At 36.4% G+C, this 27,659-nt stretch overlaps 1 protein-coding gene across 1 annotated transcript in view; it reads right to left on the bottom strand.

Annotated features, from left to right (window-relative positions):
- Positions 1-27,659, bottom strand: part of RSRC1 (arginine and serine rich coiled-coil 1) — a 427,036-nt gene that overhangs the window by 298,195 nt on the left and 101,182 nt on the right. The window lies entirely within an intron of this gene.

The following is a 27,659-nucleotide window of genomic DNA, read 5'->3' as shown; positions in this document are numbered from 1 at the left end:
CTCTGAACCTCTGAACCTGCTCTCAGGTGAAATGACACATGATGGAAACACGTGTGGCCAACTTTGGAGGAAATTAAGGTATGAAGTAAAAGTGTTTGCAAATGAAAATCTTGAAGGTTCAAATCTAGTCTCAATTATTCATGTCTCCTTGGATACAGATCAAAAGTATCTAATTTAATTCACAAGGACCCAGGACAGACTTTCCCTATCCCTATAACCTGCTTCCTTACCTATTCAACCTTATTTCTCGTTGTTCAATATAACTATTCATCCACTCTAATCCAACCACCCCTGCTTAAAATGAACGATAGTATTAGGCAGAATACACTATGTACTAAGAAGTAATGAATTCAGGTTCTGTTTACAGTAATGACAAGAAAGCCTCTACCAGCCTTACAATCCTACAGATAACTATAAAACAAAAACAACTACAGTCAGTCCTTCAATAACACAGGTTTGGATTGCCTGAGTTCACTTCCATGCAGATACTCTCAGACAATAAGACCAACCTCTCTGCCTCTTCCTTCTCAGCCTACTCACTGTAAGACAATGACCATGAAAAAGACCTCTGTGATGATCTCCCACTTTCCACAGCTGACCACCCCCCTCCTTAAGTTAACCTAGTTTTCACAGACCAGACAGGCACCACATGTACGTATCAGTACAGTAAGCCTAGTTCCTCATGTTGACCACCTCCATACGTTTACCAGTTTGGTACAATCTCTCAGGTGGTCAACTTACAGAGGTTCTAGTATATATTCTCTCTTCCTCATGACTTCCTTAATAGCGTTTCCTTTTCTCTAGGTTTTTATTGTAAGAAGGCAGTATATAATACATATGGTGTACAAAATATACGTTAAACAACTGCTTATGTTACTAAGCATGACGGTCCATAGCAGGCTATTACCCTGTTTCCCCGAAAATAAGACAGTGTCTTATTTTAAGATGTGCTCCCAAAGATGCGCGAGGTGTTATTTTCAGGGGACATCTTATCTTTCCTGTAAGTAGGTATTATTTTCGGAGGATGTCTTATTTTCGGGGAAACGGGGTAGTAGTTACATTTGGGGAAGTCAAAAGTTACACATGGATTTCTGACTGGACGGGGAGTTGGTACCCCTAACTTGGACTTGTTCAACAGTCAACCATATATGAAGGCACCAGAGTGTGACCAAAAACAGGCAGATTCTGGGAGACAACATTTACAAAAAGAAAACAGCAATGTGAAAGTTGCCCATTTTATCAACTACTATTTTACAAAAAGCCCAAATCTATCCCATATAGAACAGAAAATCTGCAGGCTTTCTGGCCCAAAAAACTAGAAGACAGACTGAGGAAAACTAGAACAACAGGTAAATGAAAGGGGAATCCTGTAAAAAAGTAAAAGGAGGGACCCAAAAATTCTATCTGTAAACTCTATTCAAATCTCTGACTGAAGCCAAAATCGGCACATGAAGGACAGATGTTAAACAGCTAAGAATAAAAGCACTGAACCAACATTTCAGCTGCTCTCATAGAAACAGAAATTTAATAATTTTAATCCAACCAAGCTATTTTATTGCTAAATAAAAAATAAGCACAAAAAATCAATATTATTAAGAGAAATATAATACAGTAGTCACTATATGGTATTCACCATGTCTAGGATAAAATCCAAAATTATTAGATATACTAAGAAATAGGAAAAATGTATTCTATTCTCAAGAGAAAATATAGTACATGAAGAACCACCCTGAGATGAGCCAAATGTAAGAATCAGCAAATAAGAATTTTAAAGCAGGGCAGCGCCTGTGGCTCAGGGAGTAGGGCGCCGGCCCCTTATGCCAGAGGTGGTGGGTTCAACCCTAGCCCCGGCCAAAAACCAAAAAAAAAAAAAAAAGAATTTTAAAACAATATGTGTGTGTGTGTGTGTGTATGTATATACATATATATATTTTTTTTTTTTTTGAGACAAGAGTCTCATTATGTTGCCCTCAGTAGAGTGTCGTGGCATCACAGCTCACAGCAACCTCAAATGCTTGGGCTTAAGTGATTCTCTTGCCTTAGCCTCCCAAGTAGCTGGGACTACAAGCGCCTGCCACAATACCCAGCTATTTTTTTGTTGCAGTTGTCATTGTTGTTTAGCAGGCCCAGGCTGGGTTCGAACCCACCAGACTCGGTGCACGTAGCTGGTGCTGTAACCACTGTCAAATATATTAATAGTATATATGCCTAAACACAACAATTAAATAAGTGAGGTGAATGACATATTAACCATTTTGATGTAAGCATTCCAAATTGTATATAAAATCAGCACATTATACCCCATAAAAGCAGTTACACAGTACTGCACAGTACATAGTTATGATCTAATAAAAAAATAAAGCACTAAATATGATTGTAATGAATATAAAACTAAGCAATTTCAGGAGAAAAATTAGAAAGTGAAAAAACAGAAAATCTGTAACTAAAAAATACAATCTCTGAAATGGGATTAAAAGCAAATTGGTGATAACAAAGAAAACAATCTATGTATATGAAAATAAATCAGTCAAAATTATTGAATTTGAATAAGCAAAGAATAAGCATAAGTAGAAAAGATAGAAAATGAGACAATTTTTTTTAAGTGGTAGCAAAAAAATTTCCAAATTTAGTGAGAGCCAAATTTACAGATTCTACAACGTCAACAAACCCCAAGAAAGATAAATGTGAAGAAATCCAAGATTAGGAACACCACAGTCAAACTGATAAAAACTAAAGGTGAAGAGAAGTCTTGAAAGTATCCCAAGAAAAACAAAAGATTACATACAGGGGAGCAATGCTGGGTTCTCATCAGAAATAAAGGAGAAGTAGGAGGAACAAAAGTCTTACCATGTTGAAAGAAAAAAAGGCAAACTAGAATTTTATACTTAGCAAAAATATCTCTTAAGAATGAAAGTAAAATACATTTTGAGATAAAGGGAAGTGAAAAATTATCATCAACAGCAAAACTGATTATAATAAATAATAAAGAAAGCTTTACAAGAGAAATAGTAATATGGAAACTTGGATCTATTATGCATTAATTAAGACTAAGAGTACATATAGGGGCAACTATCACAAATTATTTATTTCCCTTAATTATTCAAAATACATATAAATGCTCATAGTAAAAATAGTATTGCTTTACTGTAGGAACATAGATGTAATATATATAACCTCTATAAAATAAAATATGAGACAGGTAAATGAACTTATACAGTTATGATGTCTCAACATTTCACAGGAAGCGGTGAAACAGTAACTCTAAGTACACTGAAATGTTAAGGGCATATACTGTAATCCTTGCAGGGGTGAGGAAGCTGTGGCCTTCTAGATCCTTGAGTGCAACCTTTTGACTGAATCCAAATTTTATAGAACAAATCATGTAATAAAGGGATTTGTTCTGTGTTTGAATTTCATCGCGTGGTAGCACTTAGGGATCTAGAACGTCACATGTGGCATTGAGGCCACATATTCCCCATCCCTGAGAGAACTACTTAAAATAAACAAAAGAAGTACAGCTAAAAAGACAAAAAAAAAATTCTTAATCATGTTAGCTCAGGTGTATGTGGCTGGCCCCTTAGTTGCTTGAGGCACAGGCGCAGAGCCGATATATGGAAATTTCAACAGATTATGACTAAAATCAGTAAAAATTTAAAGTTTTTGTTTAAAAGAAAGTAATCATAACAAAGGGAGCCTTTCTCGTGATAACCTCAGCACTATGTGTGTGTCTGTGGACATCTGTGTCTGTGTACAATGTGTACACAGACATACAGTGTACTATCTTAATTTGGTAGAACTATTTAGAACCAAAGTATGATTCCAGCAATTAGTTGTCAAAATGTAGAATAACAAAAGACAGGTGAATGAGTATAAACTCTAACAAAATTTCTATAACCTTTTTAGAGTAAATCCCCAATATAAGTTAATTTCTTAGTGGCTTGCCTTTTTTTAAAAGTAATTGTATTGGACAAAAGGTACAACCCAAAGGTGGCTTTTGGTGGAATTATGTTTGCACTATACTCTTAGAACTAAATGTTATCTAATATACCCCAAATATATATGTGTTAAGTAAAAAATGGTGGTAGGAGAGTGATTATACCCTGGTTTCTTTGGGACCGTGTGAGTTTAGCTCTGTTGTCCTCAAGGTATAGTACCTCTCCACCCCACACCCTTTAAGACCTACGTATGTCCCTAGAATAGCCACTTTTATTCTCAAAAGGCTTGAAGTCTTGGATAGGTGTAAAAAATGCAACAATAAAATATGGAGAGTTCCTCAAATAATGGTGTCCTTGAACAAGTTATTTCCTCTCTGTGTATCTGTTTCCTTATCTGCAAAATGAGAATAATAATTCCTTTACTAATAGGGACTAACTGGGTTATTAGATGGCAGACAAGTCATCAAGGAGAAGGAGGCAGGGATTAATAAATAACTGAGGGATGTACCAATTTTAATGAATTTGTAAAATCTGAATCAGAAGTGCATGAAATATATTTCCCTCATACCACAGATAATCCAGTAAAGAGTAGCATTCTGATTTTGACAGACCTTCAGAATCCTAGGCCTGATATAAAGATCACTCAAGCCTCAAAGTCTTTCTTTTACATAGGAAGATACTAATAATAGTCTGAAAGACTAAAATCCATGTCTTCTCCCCAGGTAACCTTCAGCAGCCAAATACATGATTTTCAGTGGTTTGCTGTTAACAGGAAGAACACATCACCTATCCAAGACTTCAAGTGTTTGAGAATAAAAGTGGCTATTCTAGGGAAATACGTAGGTCTTGAAGGTACTATACCATGAGGACAGCAGAACTGAACTTGCACAGTCCCAAGAAACCAGGGTATAATCAGTCTCCTACTACCATCATAGGAAAGGCTAGACAGTGCAACTAGCAGGTCTGGTATTACTATCTATCCAACCCTCCTTCAGTACCTTCTTTCCCAATCACTACTACTCCTCTCAACTTAGCCAATCAATTAAAAAACTCACTTTGTCTCCAACTTCATCTCATAATTTGCCCTACCGAAAACATACGCCTGCCATTCTCCAAAATGATCGTTACGTATGTATGCTGTGTCTTCACACAAGCAATCCATGTCATTCTGGAATATCCCCTATAAAGTCCCTGGTGTGGTTCAATAGCTCATCTGTAAGTTAAGTCACTCACAGCATCAAACTTAAAGGAAGTAAAAAGTGTTGGACATCACATGGTGCAATGTCAAGTGAGCTTCTGGGCATTCCCCCAGTGCCCAGGGTCTCAGTATTCATCATTTCAATCCTCATATGGTAGGCCTCTTAATCTTGCATATATGCTGAAAGTAGCAAAAAAGCTACTCCAAAGAAAATACATAGGGAAAAAACAGAAAATCTAAAAACACAGGCAGAAAAAAATTAATAAAGCCTGTTTAGAAAGAGCCACAAAATGAAGCACAGATTTAAAATGAACTAAGCTGTAAACTTCTCAGGGGTCATAAGAATTACTTTACACAATTTTGAAGAAAACTCATATCTTAGACCTCTGAACAACCTCATTAATTTTACTAAGTAACTTTACTTACAAATTTGAAGTATCCCTATCAAGAAAAATGTACCAGATCAGAGTATAAAGATTTCCCACCACGATCAAGCAAATAAACAAGCCGAACGAACCATATTAAAATTTAAGATGGTATTTGTCCCTCATTCCTTAAATAAATACATTTCTGATAAATCGCTCTAGAAATCTCTAGAGTACCAAAGCCAATATGGAGATATATTATAAGCAAAGAAACATTCGGTAAAAAATGCGGCACTCTAGAACACACAATATATAAGCAATAAATGGACAGCAAGATGTCCTATTATACCAGATAAATGCTTTCAATATCTACAGAATAAGAAGAATCACCATAACATTGCTATAAAAAATGAATTACTGCCCTCAAAAACCAATTTGTCAAGTTTCTTAATTGGCTAATAAGTTCTAAACACATGTAATCAAAACAAATACCCTAATATCTTGTCTTTCAAAAAAAAATACTACATTACCTCAAAGAGTCTCTTAAGTCCTCTAAAGACTACATTTATCATAAAATAAAACTGTAATTAAAATTAAATATTATATTTACATAGTGAACAAAAACCACAATGAATGCCATGTCAGGGTGACATTTTGAACATGGGCATCTAATTTTATCCCCCGCCAAAATCCATCTACAATGACAGTAACAAGGGGAATTTCTTTCCTAGGACCTACACTCTGTGAAAGAGATGCACTTTGGGAAAAGAAGTGTCCGTTGGTGGCTTGGTGGCGAAGGAGAATTAGAAAACAAGATGCTGAAGGTCAGGAATCTACAGAAACCAGATTTTATCAAAAGATCAGAAAACAGACCTAGCAGTCACCCCAGATTCCCCATTTACTAAAAAACTCCACCTCACTATACTCAACTGTAGAGTGCCATTCATGACACCTTACAACCCCACAAAACTGCAGCTCATCCACAGAATTGCCTGTTGCTATTGATCCAGAAAAATCCTACATATTATCATGAACAGAAAAAATTAAAAAATTAAAAATAAAAAAAATCCAACATCCATACAAAGAAAATAAAGAAAAGTTCAAAACTTTTTTAAAAATGCAAATATATCTCACACACAAAAATAAATGAAGTAGGAAGAATATAACATAATATTCCAACATATATCAAAAATAAAGAAATAAGCAAAACAAACAAAAATTCAGAACAAAAATGGACAAACAACAGGGAGATATGAAATGACTGCTATCAGATTTTAAGGAAAAAAATTAAAAAAGAAAAAGTCACCTCATAAATGAATACTTTATGACAAGGTGCTCAGTAGAGTACGTTGGTGACTGAGTGTAAAATGCCCAATTTCCTTCAGTACTCAGTTTGACAGCTGGTATCTCTGACACTTTACTTTGACATTTCCAGTTTCATTTTCATTCTCTCGAATGTACATGACCGTGGTAGACCCAAAGCAATGTGGACAGTTCAAAATATCAATGAAGTGTTTGGGAAGGATGTAGCTAATGCACGCCTAGTACCCTGATGGTTTAAAATGTTCAGTTCGGGTGATTTTAATCCTGAAAATGAGCTATGTGGGCTATCTGAGACCAAGGTGGATAATAGGCCAAAAGCTCAACCCACACGTGAATTAGCAGCAAGGTTTGATGTTGCTAGTCCAACAACATTCGACAATTCGAAACAAATTGGCTGGATACATGTGTTCCACACGAATTAAATAAGCATCACAAGAGAAATCATCTCAGAGCTTGCCTTTTTTTGCTGTCACAACATAAAGATGAACCATTTCTACATCATATTGTTATGTGTGCTGAAAAATGAATTCTTTTTGATAATCCCAAGTGCTCAGCACAGTGTTTGGATAAAGCTGAAGTGCCAAAACAAAGTCTAAACCCAATATTCATCGAAAAAGCCAATGGTGTCTGTTTTAGTGATCCAGTGCTGGCACTATTCTACAGCTTCCTGAAACACAGTAAACAGATGACAGTGGATGTCTACTGCAGTTAACTGGGAGACATGAGGATGCTCACAATTAAGCAGCTGAGACTGGGTAACAGAAACATGCCAATCCTCTTGCAAGACAATGTTTGACCACGTTTTGCACAAACAATGCTGCTGACACTAAAGAATCTGGACTTGGGGCAGCACCTGTGGCTCAGTGAGCAGGGCGCCAGCCCCATATATCGAGGGTGGTGGGTTCAAACCCAGCCCCAGACAAACTGCAACAAAAAAATAGCCGGGCGTTGTGGCGGGCGCCTGTAGTCCCAGCTACTCAGGAGGCTGAGGCAGGAGAATCGCCTAAGCCCAGGAGTTGGAGGTTGCTGTGAGCTGTGTGACGCCACGGCACTCTACCAAGGGCAATAAAGTGAAACTCTGTCTCTACAAAAAAAAAAAAAAAAGAATCTAGACTTGGAAACCTTCTCTCACCCACCATAATCATCAGACCTTGCATCAACTAAATACCACTTTTTCCAGGCTTTGTACCACTTCTTGAAAGGAAAAGGTATTCAATTCTCAGCAAGCTGTGGACAATGCTTCTTGCAATTTTATTACCACTTGCTCTCCAGGCTTCTTTGCTGCTGGCATAAATAAGCTACTCTTAATAACCAGAATCCACAGAGAACTCAAATATATTAGCAAGAAAAGAACAAGTGATCCCATCTCAGGCTGGCCAAGGGACTTGAAGAAAAACTTCTCTGAAGAAGACAGGCGCACGGCCTACAGACATATGGAAAAATGCTCATCACCTTTAATCATCAGAGAAATGCAAATCAAAACTACTTTGAGATACCATCTAACTCTAGTAAGATTAGCCCATATCACAAAATCCCAAAACCAAAGATGTTGGGGTGGATGTGGAGAAAAGGGAACACTTCTACACTGCTGGTGGGAATGCAAACTAATACGTTTCTTTTGGAAAGATGTTTGGAGAACACTTAGAGATCTAAAAATAGATCTGCCATTCGATCCTACAATTCTTCTACTAGGTATATATCCAGAAGACCAAAAATCACATTATAACAAAGTTATTTGTACCAGAATGTTTACTGCAGCCCAATTCATATTGCTAAGTCGTGGAAGAAGCCCAAGTGCCCATCAATCCATGAATGGATTAATCAATTGTGGTATATGTACACCATGGAATATTATGCAGCCTTAAAAAACGATAGAGACTTTACCTCTTTCATGTTTACATGGATGGAGCTAGAACATATTCTTCTTAGCAAAGGAACTCAAGAATGGAAGAAAAAGTATCCAATGTACTCAGCCCTACTATGAAACCAATTTATAGCTTTCTTATGAAAGCAATAACCCAATTATAGCCCAAGAAGAAGGGGAAAGGGGAGAGGTAGAGGAGGGGAAGGGGGAGGATGGATGGAGGGAGGCTAATTGGTGGGATCACACCTACGGTGCATCTTACAAGGGTATATGTTAAATTTACTAGGTGTAGAATATAAATGTCTTAACACAATAACTAAGAAAATGTCAGGAAGGCTACGTTAACCAGTTTGATGAAAATATTTCAAATTGTATACAAAACTAGCACATTGTACCCCATGATTGCATTAATGTACACAGCTATGATTTAATTTTTAAAAAATAAGCTACTCTTAAGACAGCAAGACTGCATTAATAATTTAGGTGCTGGGCGGCGCCTGTGGCTCAGTGGTAAGGCGCTGGCCCCATATACCGAGGGTGGCGGGTTCAAACCCGGCCCCGGCCAAACTGTAACCAAAAAATAGCCGGGTGTTGTTGCGGGTGCCTGTAGTCCCAGCTACACGGGAGGCTGAGGCAAGAGAATCGCTTAAGCCCAAGAGTTGGAGGTTGCTGTGAGCTGTGTGAGGCCACGGCACTCTACCGAGGGTGGTACAGTGAGACTCTGTCTCTACAAAAAAAATAATAATAATAATTTAGGTGTTACTTTAATTAACTGTATTTTTTTCTTTTTTTTTGGTTGAGACAGAGTCTCAGTCTGTCACCCTGAGTTGAGTGCTGTGGAGTCATCACAGCTCACACCAACCTCAAACTCTTGGGTTCAAGTAATCCTTTTACCTCAGTCTCCTGAGTAGCTGGGACTATAGGTGACTGCCACAACGCCCACTAGTTTTTCTATTTTTAATAGAGATAAGGTCTCATTCTTGCTCAGGCTGGTCTCAAACTCCTTGAGCTAAAGGGATCCATCTGCCTCAGCCTCCCAGACTGTTAAGATTACAGGTGTGAGCCACTGCATCCAGTCTTAACTGTACTCTTTATTTTGAGATATAATAAACTAAACTTTTGATTCAAAATTGAACATTTCATATTTAATGAACATAGACGTTAGTGATGAAAAGAGCTAAGAGAAAGAAAATAAAACAAAATAAAAGTAGTAGAAAGGATCAGAGAAAGAAAAATGAAACAATGAACATCCAACCTAACAGAGGCTCTAGAAGAAAAAAAAAAAGTAACAGATTACAATCATAATGCATAACATTTCTAGAACTAAAGGCAAGCATCTTTATGTAGAAAGGGTCTTCTGTGTGTCTGGGGAAATGGAATAACCCTAATTAATTACTGAGATATGTCCTGAAGAAGTTAATGCACCTTAAAGGTAAAGGAAAAGAAAGACTCTGATTAAGTCACTAACAAAGTCAAGTTGGCATCAGTCTTCTCAGCTGTTAAATACATAGTAAAGCAATGGCTTTAATTTTTTCTTGAGGAACTCAAGAAAAAAAGTGTTTACGATATTACACTAAGACAAGCTAACCTTGAAAAATCAAAACTATAGGAAAAAAAGGACCAATTTGTGTTAGATGTCAATAAGTCAAAGATATGGTATAATTTCTAGGTAAACCACTCAAAGTTTAGTTATTATAAAGAAAATAAATTAATAAGCAGGCCACATCTGGTGGCTTATGCCTGTAATTGCAGTATTTGGAGAGGTCAAGGTGGGAAGACTGCTTGAAGCCAGGAGTTCGTGACCAGCCTAGGCAACAACATAGTGAGACTCTCTCTCTACAAAAAATAAGAAGTTAGCTGGGTAATGGGGGTGTATGCCTACGGCAGAAGGATGACTTAAACCCAGAAGTTTGAAGTTGCAGTGAGCTATAATGATGCCACTGCACTCTAGCCTGGGCAACAAAAAAGAAAAAAGTAGAATACAGCTAAAGCACAGATCAGCTCAAAATCTATGGAGCTAAATGCACATATAAGAAAAGCATGAAAGCTAAAAATAAATGATCAAAGCATCCATACCACAGAGTTAAGAAAAGAAAATTAAACTCAAAGGTGAAAGGAAAGAAGTTAAGGGGAAAAGAAGCAAAAATTAAATAAAGAAAAGATCAAGAAAGCCGAAAACTTTGAAAACATTTACCAAGTTGATAAACTCTTGGTGGAAATAATTTAAAAATAGAGAACTCACCAATAAAATTATCAGTAATTAGAGTATTTACGGGTCAATAGCTATGGGAATAACCAACCCTTATATTAGCAACTTGAAAAGCAGATAAAAATATATCAAACAACACAGAACAGGTGGCATAGGAAGGGGACTCCCCCCAAAGGGGAGACAAATAAAGAAGCCCTCGCTAGGCTTGTCCCAACTTACTGCCTTGGTTACAGGTACAGAGAAGGAACAGGGAATCTAAAAATGCCTGGTGGATTTGCTGAGTTAAGGAGACAGAGACAAACTTGTAGGTAGGCCAAGGTGACTACAATTTGCAAGTAATGGTACCAAAAAGGAGGAAGTTGGACAGAAAAAAGGAATACAGAAATCTGCAGCCAGGTCCCCTTGATCTTTGATGAATTCCAATCCATACGTATGTAAGGTGAAATTCCATGGAACCAGAGACAAATATACTGGAAAGCAGTAGAATTCCTAAATATTACACAGGAGGAGAAAGAGTGTTTCCGCCAGCCTTGTACATAGACATTGCATGGAGTCAAGTAATAATACTGGAGCTAAATTAGCCACAGAGTAATGTCCTCTGGTCCCCACCCTAATTAAGCTTGAAAGCAAGCTCTGATATTGGCAAAGCACAACTATGAGATGAAGTTAGATCATGGCTACATGAGGGTTAATTATACTATTCTCTAATTAATGCTTACATTTTTCCTTTCAAAGGTTAAAATTTTTTTTTTGAAATTTTATTTATAAATCTGTTATTTGAAACTTACCATAAAAATCATGAGGTTGGGCATGTTGGCTCACACCTGTAATCCCAGCACTCTGGGTGCTCAATTGCTTGAGCTCAGGATTTCAAGACCAGCCTGAGCAAGAACGAGACCCCGTCTCTAAAAAAACTAGGCAGCATTATGGTGGGCGCCTGTAGTCCCAGCTATTCTGGAGGCTGAGGGAACAGAATTGCTCTGAGCACAAGAGTCTGAGGTTGCTGTGAGCTATGCTACCATTACCATGGCACTCCACCCAGGGTAACAGAGATTCTGTCTCAAAGAAAATGACAACAGCTAGCTTTTCAGTCCAATCCATGTCAGGCCTACCAGAAAGCACCTGAAAACAGACACAAATACACCCACCAGCAACAACACTACTTCTTTGGGGAAAAATGCACATAGTCTGAATTTTAGCTAAGACAAATTAAGTGGATAGACACTTTTCAGCTTTAATTACACTGACACCTCATCTGCCCTACAAAAATCTATTTAGATCAGCTAAGCGTCAAATGTTTTAAACCACAAAACTAAGGTCAACTGTCCCCACCAGTGGCAGAGAGGCTCAAGCCTGCAGTTGCTGTAGACCAATTGTTTGTAAACAGGATTGTTGTAGATCCCCAATGTGTAATTCCTTACTTACTTTGCTCAATTGACATAATTTCTTACCAAAATTCCAGACACATTTACTTGGATCTGTAACTCACATCAAGTTTTACTATTGAGTTATCAGAATTCATAGCTGGTAAATAAAAATCAAGACCAATCTCTCATTAACTACAATAAGGTCCTAAAGCATGCATCATAATATGCTGTTCACTATATGTCTCATTTAGCAACGTTACAGGACATAACACCTTCCCTATCATTGTCACGGATCCTCCAGGTAGTAAGAAGCATGCTGGCTGCATTCATGTACTTTATCTCAATTCTCTGTAGTATTTAAACAAATAGTTGTTATTATTTCATCTCTTTTTGGTGTTTTGAAACTTTTTTTTTTCCTGTTGGCATAGCTGGGGTTATGGTTTGTTTTATTTTTACTTTCAGAAAACTAAACTCTTAAAAGTTGGGAGGTCACAGAGCCAATGAGTGATAAAACTGAAATCTGAACCCAGGTTTGCGTACATCCCCACACACCACACTGACAGGGAGATCTGATTTCAGTATCGTTTTCAAATAAAATCTATGAAACATAAAATAAATACCTACACAGATTCATTTCTGAAATACCATCAAAAAGATTTAACCCTACTTTATCACAAGCAGATCCATTTAACTATCTTGGAATTCCCACATCAACCTTCCAAATTCTCAATCATCATCTCTAGTCTCCCCATTTTTAAGAAAAGTTATTAAAAGGTAGAATTGAGAAAAGGAAAAAAAAAGCAAAGGAGAAATGCAGAATGTCAGTGCCTCTCCCACTAAAAAAAGCATATAACCCACCCACTATGCCGAAGGTTAAGCCATTTAGTCAAGTTCAAAGATCTTCAAAGACTTCTTAGATCCAGATAAGCCCATATGTTACCAAAATTCTGCGAAAAAGCTATTACCTTCCAATCTGCTTCTCATGTTTAAGACACAGAACACACAGATGCTGGGCATCACTCATCAGTCTTTCTAAATTTTCACACCAGATAATCAAGGTCCACCAGTAACTTTTCTATCTAAAAATCCTAGAAATGTCTTTATTCCATCAGTGACTGTTTCACTTGTTATATCTGAAAGTAGCCATAAAGGACCATGCAGTTACTGTACAATAAGTGTTAATTTGCTAATTTCTTCACAGGTAATCAATTAAAATGTAAAATATTGGATAAAACTAGTTGCACTAAATTTAACAGCTGCTCCATAAGCATAATTAGTTTCACAAGAGCCATATGTATTCTGAACAGAGACAGAGTTGAAACAAATAGACAGATTTTAAACAAGTTTGAGAAAATCTGAATTTAATTAGCAGGTGGGCACTACAACTGCATAACGTTTTTATACATTTATATTTATGAAGTGACAGAAGATCTAAAGGCTTTTTAAAACGGCGTTTATTGTTTGAATGGGAACTGTTTTGCTGCATGCTAAAGTGATTTAAACCCTATAGCTCTGCTTTGAAAAAAATCATAAATGGTGAAAGAAAACATGTGGAAAACTGTAAAACTAGAAAGAATTTGCGACAAAAAACAGATACACATACCATAACTGAAAGGAAACTACACTTAATTAAATGTACACTGCATCTGGAGTATCAGCCTAATAAAATGTGAAACTATTAATTTTCATTGTTCTAAAGGAAATGAGGTCAGTGTCATTTAATAATTCCCCCAATTACACTCGGCTAGCTCATTGGACTACATGTTCTGGATACCATCTAATCTTAAAATGCTATATACGTTACAATATCCTAAGTTAACTTTTTAAATAAAGCCATTTAAATTACAAAAGGGTAAAGGAATAAAATCAGCAAATGAAATTCTTTAGCAGTTGGTAGCTATTAACATGGCTTTGGATGAGATTTTTCATGAATGATCATAATAAGTATCACACTTGTTCTTATTAACACTAAAATCATCACTTTAAATACAGGAGTAGAATAACCTAATTTTGATTCTTAAATGAAAATGATGTTTATCTATATTTATCACTATTAATTTTTAAAAATATGATTGTAAAATCAAACTCGAAAACTATGAATGATTACTCCATATTCAAAAATAAAGCAGAAAAAAAAACAAACAGATCTCTCTCCCCAAAAATAATTAAAAGATTTTTTTTAATCAAAATTTTCCTTAAAGAATATTTTTTTCTTTCTAGAATATAAAAACTTAAAGGGACAAAATCCTAATATCTCTTAGTTACAGAAAATTATACTATTATAAAGCTAGAATAAAAACTTAAGATAACTAAACAGTTCGGTTTTATTTACTAAGAAATGTTTTAAAAATTGCCTTTTAAAAAGACTTGAGTGACTTGCTTCAAGACACCATTCAATTTGACTACATAAAGCTTACATTTTAAAATGAACAGACTGAATAGTTTACAAATTAGACGCTATCTGCTTGCCCTTAAGTAAGATTTCCAATTCACTTGTTTTTTACAGCTCTTCCTAATCTGTGAATAAGCTCTAAATTGTTTATGTCAGTATTTTGATTGCCAAAAAAGACTTTAATAGTAATAAAAGAATTAAGAGAAAGTGGTAAGCCTCAGGTATGAAGGGTCTCAATTGTGACCATACTTCAGACATGAAAAGCAGAACTCAGGCAGCCCAGCATTACTGTGGACTGGACTGGATTGTGTTGTACTGTATTGTATGCTCAGGTAAAAAAGGAAAGAATACTTGAAACCAACGGTATATGTGAGTATATGTCTTGATTTGGTGGGAATACTTCAAAAGCAATCTTTTTTTCTTTCACAAACCATATAAGGAGAAGAGAGTGAAAATTCAAAAATCCTACCTTTTCTTAGTTTTCTCCACGGATTTTAATGCTACATATTTCCAGAGTGATTTAATACCATGTAAAGGTATCCTAAATTCAGTTCAAAATCCAGTATAAATAACTGATTTTATGCCATTGGAAACAACATGAAAAAGTAAAAAAAATTTAAAAGTGGAACCTCACCTTATAGCACCTGGTATGTGTGGATTTTTATGAACGTTAAGACCAAAATGGGTCTTTGGTTCATATTCAAACTAACAAATTATTGTTTTAATTTTTGTATTTCTATACCTCCTTTTTCATTAGAAGTCTTCTCTAAAAAAGAGTGGACTCAATATATAATCATGTCTATTTTCAGCTGATATTCAACTTTTTAAACAAGAACAGCAAAAACCTAATTCCACTACTACCTAAATCAATTTTAGAATAAATAGTCTGTAAATTCACCAGAAGACTGACATACACAGACAATACAAATAGTACTTTTCAAAAAACTGTCACTCATGTCTACTTTTACTACTGAAATAGGGGAGAGTTTATATTTTTTTAAAAAACTTAGAACTGTTATTTTACTTGAACACGGTATAGAAGAAAAATAAAAACAAGGAAATTATATTAAAATTCAATTTATTCTCTTGAAAATAAAACCAGTTTATTCTCTACAAAGGTTATTTTAAAAATCCTCAAATTACCACCCACAGCTTTTCTTACAGATAATTAAGGAGAAACTAAGCTTACTGTTTTACCTTTATATGCATCAATAACATTAACTTACTCATTTTTATCTGCATTAATAACAGATTAAAACAGTGGAAAAGAAAAGAAAGGGAAAAGAGACAATTGGAAGGAGTAACAAAGTCATATAAAAGGAGAATATAGAATAAACTTAAAAATCAGGCATTGGACAATATCAAATCAGAGTAATGTGGGACCAGATACTGCTTTAGAGCATTACTATACACCTCAGCACCATAGCATAATTAATATCATAAAGGGTTCAAACCTTTAACAAGAACAAAACAACTGAACTTAAACTTCCTTTAAGAAAAAAAAAAAAAAGAGCTGCTACTCATGAGAAATAAAAGCTGGAATACCTATCCTTAAGAGAAGAATAATATTCAAAATATATTATAACAAAAAAATGAATCCTAATTATTTTATTTGAACCATTCTTTCCTCGAAGGCAAAGCAGTCCATCTGGGAAAGAAGCTTAAAATAAAAAAGACGTCCACATAAACTTTCAAAGTAATTTCAAGTAACAGCCTACAACATTAACTCTAGGAGTCTGATGAAAGCTAAGACTACCCTAAATACACTCACGTTTAGGCCTGAGTAACCCAAAGAGCCCAGGACACTAAGAACCGAAAAGTTCCTAAGACACAGAGTAGCCTGAAATCCTTAAAAGTTCTACCAGGCCAATAAGTTATGAAGGAATTTAAAACAAAATTCATAACCTCGGGCCCATTCATAAGACAATGTCTACCCAGCTAGGGAGTGTCCATACCAGCCTAAGAAAAAATATTTGTAAAATTAGCTTATACTCATTAAGTGTCGGTTATATATTTGACATTTTAAATGTGTCAAATGATTTGTGATTAACTTCAAAAAGTCAGAAGACAGAAACACATTGGACATATTCATGCCTTTCGGTCTTTGCACCGGCTCTTCCTACTGCCTCAACTCAACACCATTCCCCAGATTTCCCCAACCCACCTCACACCCTTCAAATCTTTGCCTACATGTCTTCTTCCCATTAAGCCCTATCATTTCTAATGCATTAAGTACTGAAGCCTTTCTAATGATCTCCAGAACTCCCAATGCCCTGTATCTTATTCTCTCTTGTGACCTTCAGAACTCCCAATTCCCCATAACTGTTCTATTTTTCTTTTTTCCCTTGCATAGACCTAACATACCACATAATTTACTTATTTATAATATTTACTATCCACTGACTATTCACCTTGCTAGAATGTTAACAAGGGCAGTTTCTTTTTCTAAGGAATGAATTTCCACCTGCCTAGAATTGTGCCTGTCACAAAAAAGACTCAAAACTTTGCTTATATTGAATAAATAAATTCATGTACTACTCTCCCAATTTGTGTCCTATGAAAAGTCTGCACAATTATTTAATATTTTTCCTTAATAAACTTACTTAAATTTGTTATTTTCCACATACCTAAATTATCCTAATATTAGAAACTAATAACATCTAATAACATTTTCTCTTTGAGACAGGGCCTCACCTGTCTCCAGACTATAGTGCAGTGGCATCATCATAGCCTACTGCAACCTCAAACTCCTGGGCTCAACCTCCTACAGAGTTGGGACTACAAGTTCATAACACCACGCCTGGTAACTTTTCTATTTTTTTGGAGAGATGGGGTCTCACTCTTGCTCAGGCTAGTTTTGAACTCCTGGTCCCAAATACTCTTTCTGCCTTGGCCTACCAAAATGCTAGGATTACAGGTATACGTCACTATGCCTGACTCCTCCTCTTAATACATAATCAAATAGCATGGATACAACTAAAGGATAAATTATAATAACAGTTTATAAATTTATAAACTACTTTTGCTCAAATTTACATTGCCTTGTATCTCTTACACTATGATAATAACACCTAAGAAAACTCACACAAGAAATTTAGATAGGCTCAGCACCCATAGCACAGTGGTTACGGCACCAGCCACATATACCAAGGGTGGTGGGTTTGAACCCAGCCTGGGCCGGCTAAACAACAATGAGAACTGCAACAAAAAACAGCTGAGCACTATGGCAGGTGCCTGTAATCCCAGCTACTTGGGAGGCTGAGGCAAGAGAATCACTTAAGCCCAAAAGTTTGAGGTTGCTATGAGCTGTGACGCCACAGCACTCTGCAGAGGGTGTGAGACTCTGTCTCAAAAAAAAAAATAAATAAAAAATAAGAAAAGAAAAAATGAAATTTAGATAAAACGAATTATTTTTATCACTAGTTTTCCAATAAAAGGCAATACACATATTTCCAATTTATGCAAGGGAAGGAGAACACAATCAGATTCATAAACAGCCAACATTTGCTGCATTTTCTTAATTCTGGGATCACTGTCATCACAGGCTCCCAAACACAGACACTTCCCCAGATAATAAAATGTTCTCTCAATCACCCAGAACTTCAACTCTAAGCCAGTCTTTATTATAAATGTCTAAGCAAAAAGGATCCTTAGCATGCCATGTTTTATAAATTCACTTTGCTCCCTTGTCTTTAGAACCCTAATTAATATCTAACACTCATAAATACAGTTTGAGAAAAACATTTCACAATTTTGCTGACGATCTAGTTCAACAATTCTCAGCTGCAGATCTTTATTCATCACCTGGGAAAATTTAAAAAATACACATATGGCAAAAATGAACCCCAACCAAACCTTATACTAGTATAATCACACCATATACAAAAATTAACTCAGAATGGATCACAAACCAGAACTCATGACATTTAATAACATTTTCTCCCTTTGTCTGTTTGTTCATTTGTTTGTTTGTTTGTTTGTTTGAGACAGGGTCTCACCTGTCACCCTGGGAACATAAAACTATAAAAATTTCTAGAAGAAAATATAGGATAAAAATCTTCCAAATCTAGTGGTTGGCAAGGACTTTTTAGATTTAACATCAAAGGCATAGATTTGATACCATAAAAGGTGATAAAACTTGTCTTTATCAAAATTTAAAACTCTTACTCTGTGAAAGAATCTGTGAAGAAGATGAAAAGACAAGCTACAGAGAGGGAGAAAATGCAAAACTCAAAAGTAAGAAAAGCCAACCTATTCAATTAGAAAAAAAAAGGGCAAAACACATTAATATATATTTCACCAAAGAAGGTAAAAAGACATCAATAGCAAATAAATACATTAAAAGATGCTCAATATTTAGAATAATGGAAATTAAAAACTACAATGAAATATCCTTATACAACGAACAGAATAGCTAAAATAAATAGCAACACCAAATGCTGGTGAGGATACAGAGAAACTGGATAGCTCAAATTGCGCTAGTGGGGATGTAAACTGGTACAGCCACTCTGGAAAATACTTCAGCAGTTGCTTACAAAATTAAACACATAACTACTATGACTCAGCAATATATTCCTGGGCATTTATCCCAAAGAAATAAAAACTATTTCTACTTGCAGATAGTATACTAGAAAATTCCAAAGGGAAAAATAACAAAATTAACCTCAACCATAAAAGAATTCAGCAAGGTTAACAGCACGATCAGGTACTAATCTCAAAGGACCCCAGGACAGGCCTGTAGGCCAGATTCCATACCTGCAGGTCTTAAATAGCATCGCTTGGAGGCAAGGAGGAAAGATTTGTGATTGGGTAGGGCCACTATACCCCTCCCTAGTGGCTATGCTTAGAAGCTGGGAGCAGACCTTTCACCCCTCCTGAAATAGATACCTTACCAGCTTCCATGGAGCCTGAGGGCAAGCTCACCCAACACAACCCCACCAAGCTGTATTCCCCTCCCTGCCTCTGTTCCGGCAGAGAATAAGGATTCACCCAAAGTTCCAGGGACACACTCACCACCTGAGGCAACTGCTTCCCCAGAGGGACTAGAGCTGGTCACAGGACCCAAAAACAATACTGCAGCTGGTCCCTCTGGCAAGCACCACCTACTGACAAGGAATACAATTTGACCACCCTTTACAGCATTCACTGACTCAATCATATAGGGGGTGGCTGAGTCTAACACAGAAGCACCACCCACTGTCTCAGAGATTAAACTGGACATGCAATGATCTAAACAAAAGAAAATCCAAAAATAAGAAGCAAAAGCTGTTCCAAATGAGGATGAATCAGTGAAAGATCTCCAGATACACGAAAAATCAGTTAAAGGACAACCTCATATAAAATAATAACTCTGTACCAATGGAAACCAACCAAAATGGATGTATTAAAATAACTGATAAAGAAGGTCAAACATGGATTATAGGAAAGCTCAAAGAAATGCAAAAGAAAATAGAAAACCAACAAAAAGAAGCCACAGAAACAATGCAAGAAATGAATAAAAAGTCCCTAAAGAAAAATCAAATTAGTTTTTTAAATCAAGCAGAGTTTCTAGAAATGAAAAATTCATTTGGTACAAAACACAGTGGAAAGCCTTAAGAATAGGCTAGACCAGACAGAAAAAAAGAATCTCAGGGCTAGAAGATAACACCTGCAATTAAATAAGTCAATCAAAGAGAAAGAACAGAAATAAGAAGAATGAAGAAAGCCTGCAAGAAACACAGGATTATGTAAAGAGGCCCAATATAAGAATCATAGGCATCCCTAAAGATGAGGAGAGAAACCATTAAGGGCTGAAAACCTACTTCAAGAAAATTTCCTAAGTCATGCTAGAAATCTGGACATCCAGGTACTCGAAGCACAATAAACTCTTGGGAGATTCACCACCAAGAGTCAAATGCCATGTCATATGGTCATCAGACCAGCCAAATTTAACATGCAATTCCTACAAACTGCAAAGGAAAAGCATCAGGTAACTTATACAGGAAAACCCCTCAGACTAATTTCAAGCTTTGAAACTGAGAACTTACTACCTAGATGAGACTGGAACCCCAGTCTCAGTCTTCTCAAACAGAATAATGGCCAGCCAATAATATTGTAACTGGTAAAACTAGTTTCCTACATGAAGGAAAACTAAAGACTTACTCAGAGAGCAAACACTAAGGAAATTTGTCAAGAACAGACCTTGAGGGCATGGTGCTCGTAGCACAGTAGTTATGGCACCAGCCACATACACCACGGTGATGGGTCAGCTAAATAACAATGACAATCACAACAAAAAATAGCCGGGCGTTGTGGTGAGTGCCTATAGTCCCAGCTACTTGGGAGGCTGAGGCAAGAGAATCACTTAAGCTGTGACGCCACAGCACTCTACCTAGGGCAACACAATGATACTCTCAAAAAAAAAAAAAAAAAAAAAGAACAGACATGAACTACAGGAATTACTCAGATCTGTATTATAACAATCAGCACAATAGTCACCCACCAGTGTAAAATTACCTAAATGATAAAATATATAGTGCAGACACTTCAGATGGCTCAAGAGATAACACAAAGCAGTGAAGTTCTACTCAACAGGATGTACAGAAGAAATCTACTCCACTTATCAATTTTCTCAATAAATGTGAACGGATTTAACTAACTCCCCTCTCAAGAGCCATAGGCTGGATGAATGAATTAAAAAATGCAAGCCAAGTATCTGCCCTCTTCAGAAAATGCATCAAACTCACAAGGACACATTGAGGCTCAAGGTGAAGGGACAAAAACAATGTTCCATGAAAAGTCAAGGCAAAAGAAAGCTAGCATGACAGTTCTCATATCAGATAACATAGAGATCAAAGCAACAAAAGTAAAGACAAAGATTGTTATTACATAATAATAAAGGGAACAATTCAATAAGAAGATGTAATAACGCTAAGTATTTATGCACTTAACATAGGTGCACCCAGATTTGAAAGCAAACCATACTATGTCTAAGCAAAGTACTAAACAGCAACATCATAACAGTGGGAAACTTCAATGCTCCACTGATAGAACTGTACAGTTCCTCCAAACAGAAAAGAAACAAGGAAACACAGGACTTAAATGAGACTCTAAAGAAAATAGGCCTAATAGACTTTTACAGAACAAAATCTACTGAAATACATGCTTCTCAATACCACATGAGCAGTCTCCAAGACTGATCACACATATTAGGCCACAAAACATGTCTTAACAAATTCAAAAAAATTAAAATTATTCCATGCAACTTCTCAGATCACAGTAAAATAAAATTAGTTATAAACTCCAACAGAAACACTCAATTCTACACAAAGTCACGGAAATTGAAGAACCTATTGCTGAATGATTATTGAGTCAAGGAGGAAACTAAGATGGAAATCATAATATTCTTGAAACTAAATGACAAAGGGGACACAAGTGATTAAAAAATCTGTGGGATTCAGCAAAAGCAGTCATAAGAGGAAAATTCATGGCCTTAAATGCCTACATCAAAAAAAAACCCAGAAAGATCACAAATCTATAATCTAATGAATCATCTCAGAGAATCAGAAAAGGAAACACAAACCAATTCCAAACCCAGCAGGAGAAAAGAACTAAGGTCAGAACAGAAGTAAATGAAATTGATAACAAAAGAATTATATGGAAGATTAATGAAACAAAAGGTTGTTTCTTTGAAAGGGTAAAACAAAACTGACAACCTTTTGCTAGATTAACTAAAAACAGAAAAGGACCATAATAAGCCCAATCAGAAATGCAAAAAGGAAATACTACAATTAATACCACAGAAATACAAAACATCATCTCTCAACACTGTGAAAATCTCTCTGCACATAAACCTGAAAACACTGAGGAAATGGCCTTCTTGGAAATACGCAACCTCCTTAAGTTTAATCAGCAAGAAACAGAATCCCTAACCAGACCAGTATCAAATAACAAAACTAAAGCAACAATCTTAAACGTTCCAACAAAACAAAGTCCCTGCACAGATGGTTTCTCAGCTGAATTTATTAGACCTACAAAGAAAAACTGGCACCTATACTGTAGAAATTATTTGATAACATCAAGAAGGAAGAAATCATCCCCACCTCACACTACAATGCCAGTGTCACCTTGATACCAATGCCAGGAAAGAACACACTAAAAAGAAAACTACAGCACAATATCCCTTATGAATATAAATTAAAATATTCTCAGAAAAATCCTAGCAAACTGAATTTAGCAGCACATCAAAAAATAATACACCACAACCAAGTGGGCTTCACCCCAGGAATGCAAGGATGGTTCAACATAAGCAAATGTATGAATGTGATTCACCACATAAATAGAAGCAAAAACAAAGACCATATGATCATCTCAACAGATGCAGAGAAAGCATTTGATAAAATTCAGCTCCATTTTATGGTTAAGAACTCTTAACAAAACAGGCATAAATGGAACACACCTCAAAATTATAAAAGCCATATACAACAAACCCACAGATAACATCATACTAAATTGGGAAAAACTGAAAGCATTCAATTAAATCTGGAACAAGGTTGCCCACTGTCTTCAGTTCTACTCAACACAGTTCTAGAAGTCCCAGTCAGAGCAATCAAAGGGAAGGAAATCAAGGGTATCCAAATAGGAACAATTAGCTGATGATGTGATCTTATATCCAGAAAGCCCCCTGTCAAGAGACTCCTAGAATTGATAAATATATTCAGCAAAGTCTTGGGATACAAAATCAATGTACACAAATCAATAGCATTATATGCACCAACAACAAACTGAGAATCAAGTCAAAGACTCAATACCTTTCCTATAGCAACACAGAAAATAAAATACCTAGGAATATATTTAACTAAGGAGGTAAAACATCTCTACACAGAGAACCATAAATTACTAAAGATGGAAATCACAAAGGATATAAACAAATGGAAAAATATATCACACTCACAGATCAGCAGAATCAACACTGTTAAAATGGTGATAATACTCAAATGACATAAATTCTATGCAGTCCTCATTAAAATACTAACAACATTTTTTCATAGATCTAGAAAAAATAATTCTATGTTTTATATGGAACAAAAAAAGAGCCCAAATAGCCAAAAAAAACCTTAAGCAAAAAGGACAAATTGAAGGTATCACTTTATCAGACTTTAAGCTATGCCAAAGGCTATAGTACCCAACCAGCATGGTACTGGCACAAGAACAGAAACATAGAAAAATGAATCAGAACAGAAAATCCAGATATAAAAATATGCTCACATGGCCATCTGATCTTTGACAATATAGGCAATAATACACACTAAGAAAAACAATCCCTTTTCAACAAACGGTGCTGGGAAAATTGAATGACCACATGTAAAAGATTGAAACTGGATCCATACCTCTTACCACTCACAGAAATTAATTCACAATGGACAACAGACTTAAACCTAAGACATGAAACAATAAGAATTTTAGAAGAGGGCAGCACCTGTGGCTCAGTGAGTAGGGCACCGGCCCCATATGCCAAGGGTGGTGGGTTCAAACCCAGCCCCGGCCAAACTGCAACAAAAAAATAGCCGGGCGTTGTGGCGGGCGACTGTAGTCCCAGCTGCTCAGGAGGCTGAGGCAAGAGAATCGCGTAAGCCCAAGAGTTAGAGGTTGCTGTGAGCCGTGTGACGCCACGGCACTCTACCGAGGGTGGTACAGTGAGACTCTGTCTCTACAAAAAAAAAAAAAAAAAGAATTCTAGAAGAAAATGCTGGAAAACTTTTTTTTTTTTCTTTTTTTATTGTTGGGGATTCATTGAGGGTACAATAAGCCAGTTACACTGATTGCAATTGTTAGGTAAAGTCCCTCTTGCAATCATGTCTTGACCCCATAAAGTGTGACACACACTAAGGCCCCACCCTCCTCCCTCCATCCCTCTTTCTGCTTCCCCCCCCCATAAACTTAATTGTCATTGATTGTCCTCATATCAAGATTGAGTACATAGGATTCATGCTTCTCCATTTTTGTGATGCTTTACTAAGAATAATGTCTTCCACTTCCATCCAGGTTAATACGAAGGATGTAAAGTCTCCATTTTTTTTAATAGCTGAATAGTATTCCATGGTATACATATACCACAGCTTGTTAATCCATTCCTGGGTTGGTGGGCATTTAGGCTGTTTCCACATTTTGGCAATGGTAAATTGAGCTGCCATAAACAGTCTAGTACAAGTGTCCTTATGATAAAAGGATTTTTTTCCTTCTGGGTAGATGCCAAGTAATGGGATTGCAGGATCGAATGGGAGGTCTAGGTTGAGTGCTTTGAGGTTTCTCCATACTTCCTTCCAGAAAGGTTGTACTAGTTTGCAGTCCCACCAGCAGTGTAAAAGTGTTCCCTTCTCTCCACATCCACGCCAGCATCTGCAGTTTTGAGATTTTGTGATGTGGGCCATTCTCACTGGGGTTAGATGATATCTCAGGGTTGTTTTGATTTGCATTTCTCTAATATATAGAGATGATGAACATTTTTTCATATGTTTGTTAGCCATTCGTCTGTCATCTTTAGAGAAAGTTCTATTCATGTCTCTTGCCCATTGATATAAGGGATTGTTGGCTTTTTTCATGTGGATTAATTTGAGCTCTCTATAGATCCTGGTTATCAAGCTTTTGTCTGATTGAAAATATGCAAATATCCTTTCCCATTGTGTAGGTTGTCTCTTTGCTTTGGTTATTGTGTCCTTAGCTGTACAGAAGCTTTTCAGTTTAATGAAGTCCAAATGCTGGAAAACTTTTATAGGCACTGACCTAGGCAAAGAATTTATGAAGACCCCAAACGCAATCACGGCAACAACAAAATTAACAAATAGGACTTGATAAAATTAAAAAGTCTTTGCACAGTTAAGGACACAAGGACTGATAACCAGAATCTACAAAGAAGTCAAGGAAACCAGCAAGAAAACGATCAAACAATTCACATAAATAAGTGGGCAAAAGATATGAACAGAAGCTTTTCAAAAGAAGACAGACTAATCACAAAAAACATGAAAAAATGCTCAATGTTACTAATCATCTGGGAAATACAAATCAAAACCACAATGAAGTATCACCTAACTTCAATGAGAATGGATTTTATCAAATAAACCCAAAACAGCAAGTGCTGGTGGCACGGATGCAAAGAGAAAGGAACACATATACACTGTTGGTGGGCCTCTAAACTAGTACAGCCTGTGGAAAGTAGTATGGAAATATCTCAAAGAACTAAAAGCAGACCTACCTTTTGATTAGCTGTTCCGTTACTGGGCATTTAGTCTAAGGAAAAAGAGTCATTTTATCAAAAGTATACATGAACTTGAATATGCATTGCATCACATTTCTCAAACCCAAGTAACCATGAACACGAGTGGATTAACAAAATGTAGTATATGTAGAGTACTATTCAGTCATTAAAAAAGAAAATGGTGAACTAATACCTCTTGTAACAACCTGGATAGAACTGGAGACCATTCCAAGTGGTCTAAGTAAAGTTTCACAAGAATGGAAAAACAAATACCACAGGTACTCACTACTAAATTGGAACTAATAGATCAATTCATGTGCACATTTGGTAGTAAAAATCAGCGGGAAGTATGCAGGTGAGAGGGGACAGACGGGGAGGGGCAAATTCACACCTAACAGGCATAATAAACACTGTCAAGGTGAGGACCATACTTATAACTTTGACTCCAAGTATATAAAAGCAATTCATGCAAGCAAAACATCTGTACCCCCATTATGTTTTTAAATTAAATAAATAAAACCATCTAACAATTCCAGCATCTAATTTATCTTGGAGTTGGCATCTGTTGATTGTCTCTTCCCGTAAATACTGGTCACATTTTCCTGGTTATTTGCATGCTGGGTACTTTTTGATTGGATCCTGGGCATTCTGAGTATCATGTTGTGAGCCTCTATATCCTATTAAAATGTTCTGCAGAATTCTGATTTTGTTGTTTGTTTTAGCAAGTAATTAATCCAGTTTAGGTTAAAAGTCACTACTTTACAGCCTGGACTAGTCTCACTTTCTGTGCATTGTAGTTCCAATGTCAGTCCACTTTCCGAAGCTTTTGTTATGCTGCTTTGAGTGACTCTGTTCACGTGCATCTGGAGTGTGGCTAGGGTTTGTGCCACTCATACTGGGAATAAGAGGATCTCTTTCTCCAGTTCTCTCCTTTCTAAGATTACTCCTACAGTCTCTCGTGCTCAGAACCTTTTCCCAGACCTCTGGCAAAAAGACAGGGGTTGTCCTGGGTTTTTAGCTACCTGTGCTGCCATCATGCAAGTCCACGTGACTGGGATGGTTCTTAGGGCAACCAAAGCAGTAAGAGAAAAGACGAAGAAAAAAAAATTAAATAAAGATTCCATATTCCACATCTGGGCCAGAAGAGAAAAAAGGAGGAAAAATGACACATACAAAAAAACAGTGATCGTCCCTGCACTCTCTGGCTTGCAGGGTCTCCCTTCCCTATCTTCTAGCTAGAAACATAGGGTTTGCTCTAAGAGTTTATGCTGCCCTGTCCCACTACACAATTCTGCAACTGGGACTTACTTGAGGCAAATCAGAGACAGTAAAGAAGAAATGAAAATGGGCAATTCGGCGCACACAGGTCACTTCTTGAAGTTCTGACCTTTCTTCTAACTCTCTTGCTACCACTTCCAAGCTGTTAAGTAGTTGCTTTAGTATTTTGTTCAGAGTCTTTGATTATAATCAGTGGGAGAGACAGGCTGAATAGATTTTATCCTGTCAAGCACCAGAAGTCCAAAGGATTTCACAGGTACAATTTCTTATATATATTCTCACACATTATTCCCAGGACATATGGAAGGTAAAGTAAGATAAATACAAAGAGGGACAAGGATGAACAAAAGAAAAAAAATACGAAAGAACCAGAAAAGAGGTTAATACACAAAATACACAGGGCCCTAATATTTGCTAGAATTAAACCAAAAATCTGGCTTCAAGCTTTCCAATGGCTACTTCAAAAGAAGTGAGATCATAATCTTCACAGAATAA

The sequence above is a fragment of the Nycticebus coucang genome, chromosome 8, assembly GCF_027406575.1.
Source record: "Nycticebus coucang isolate mNycCou1 chromosome 8, mNycCou1.pri, whole genome shotgun sequence".
NCBI classification, from domain to species: Eukaryota; Metazoa; Chordata; class Mammalia; order Primates; family Lorisidae; genus Nycticebus; species Nycticebus coucang.
This window is presented reverse-complemented; position numbering and strand designations above follow the sequence as displayed.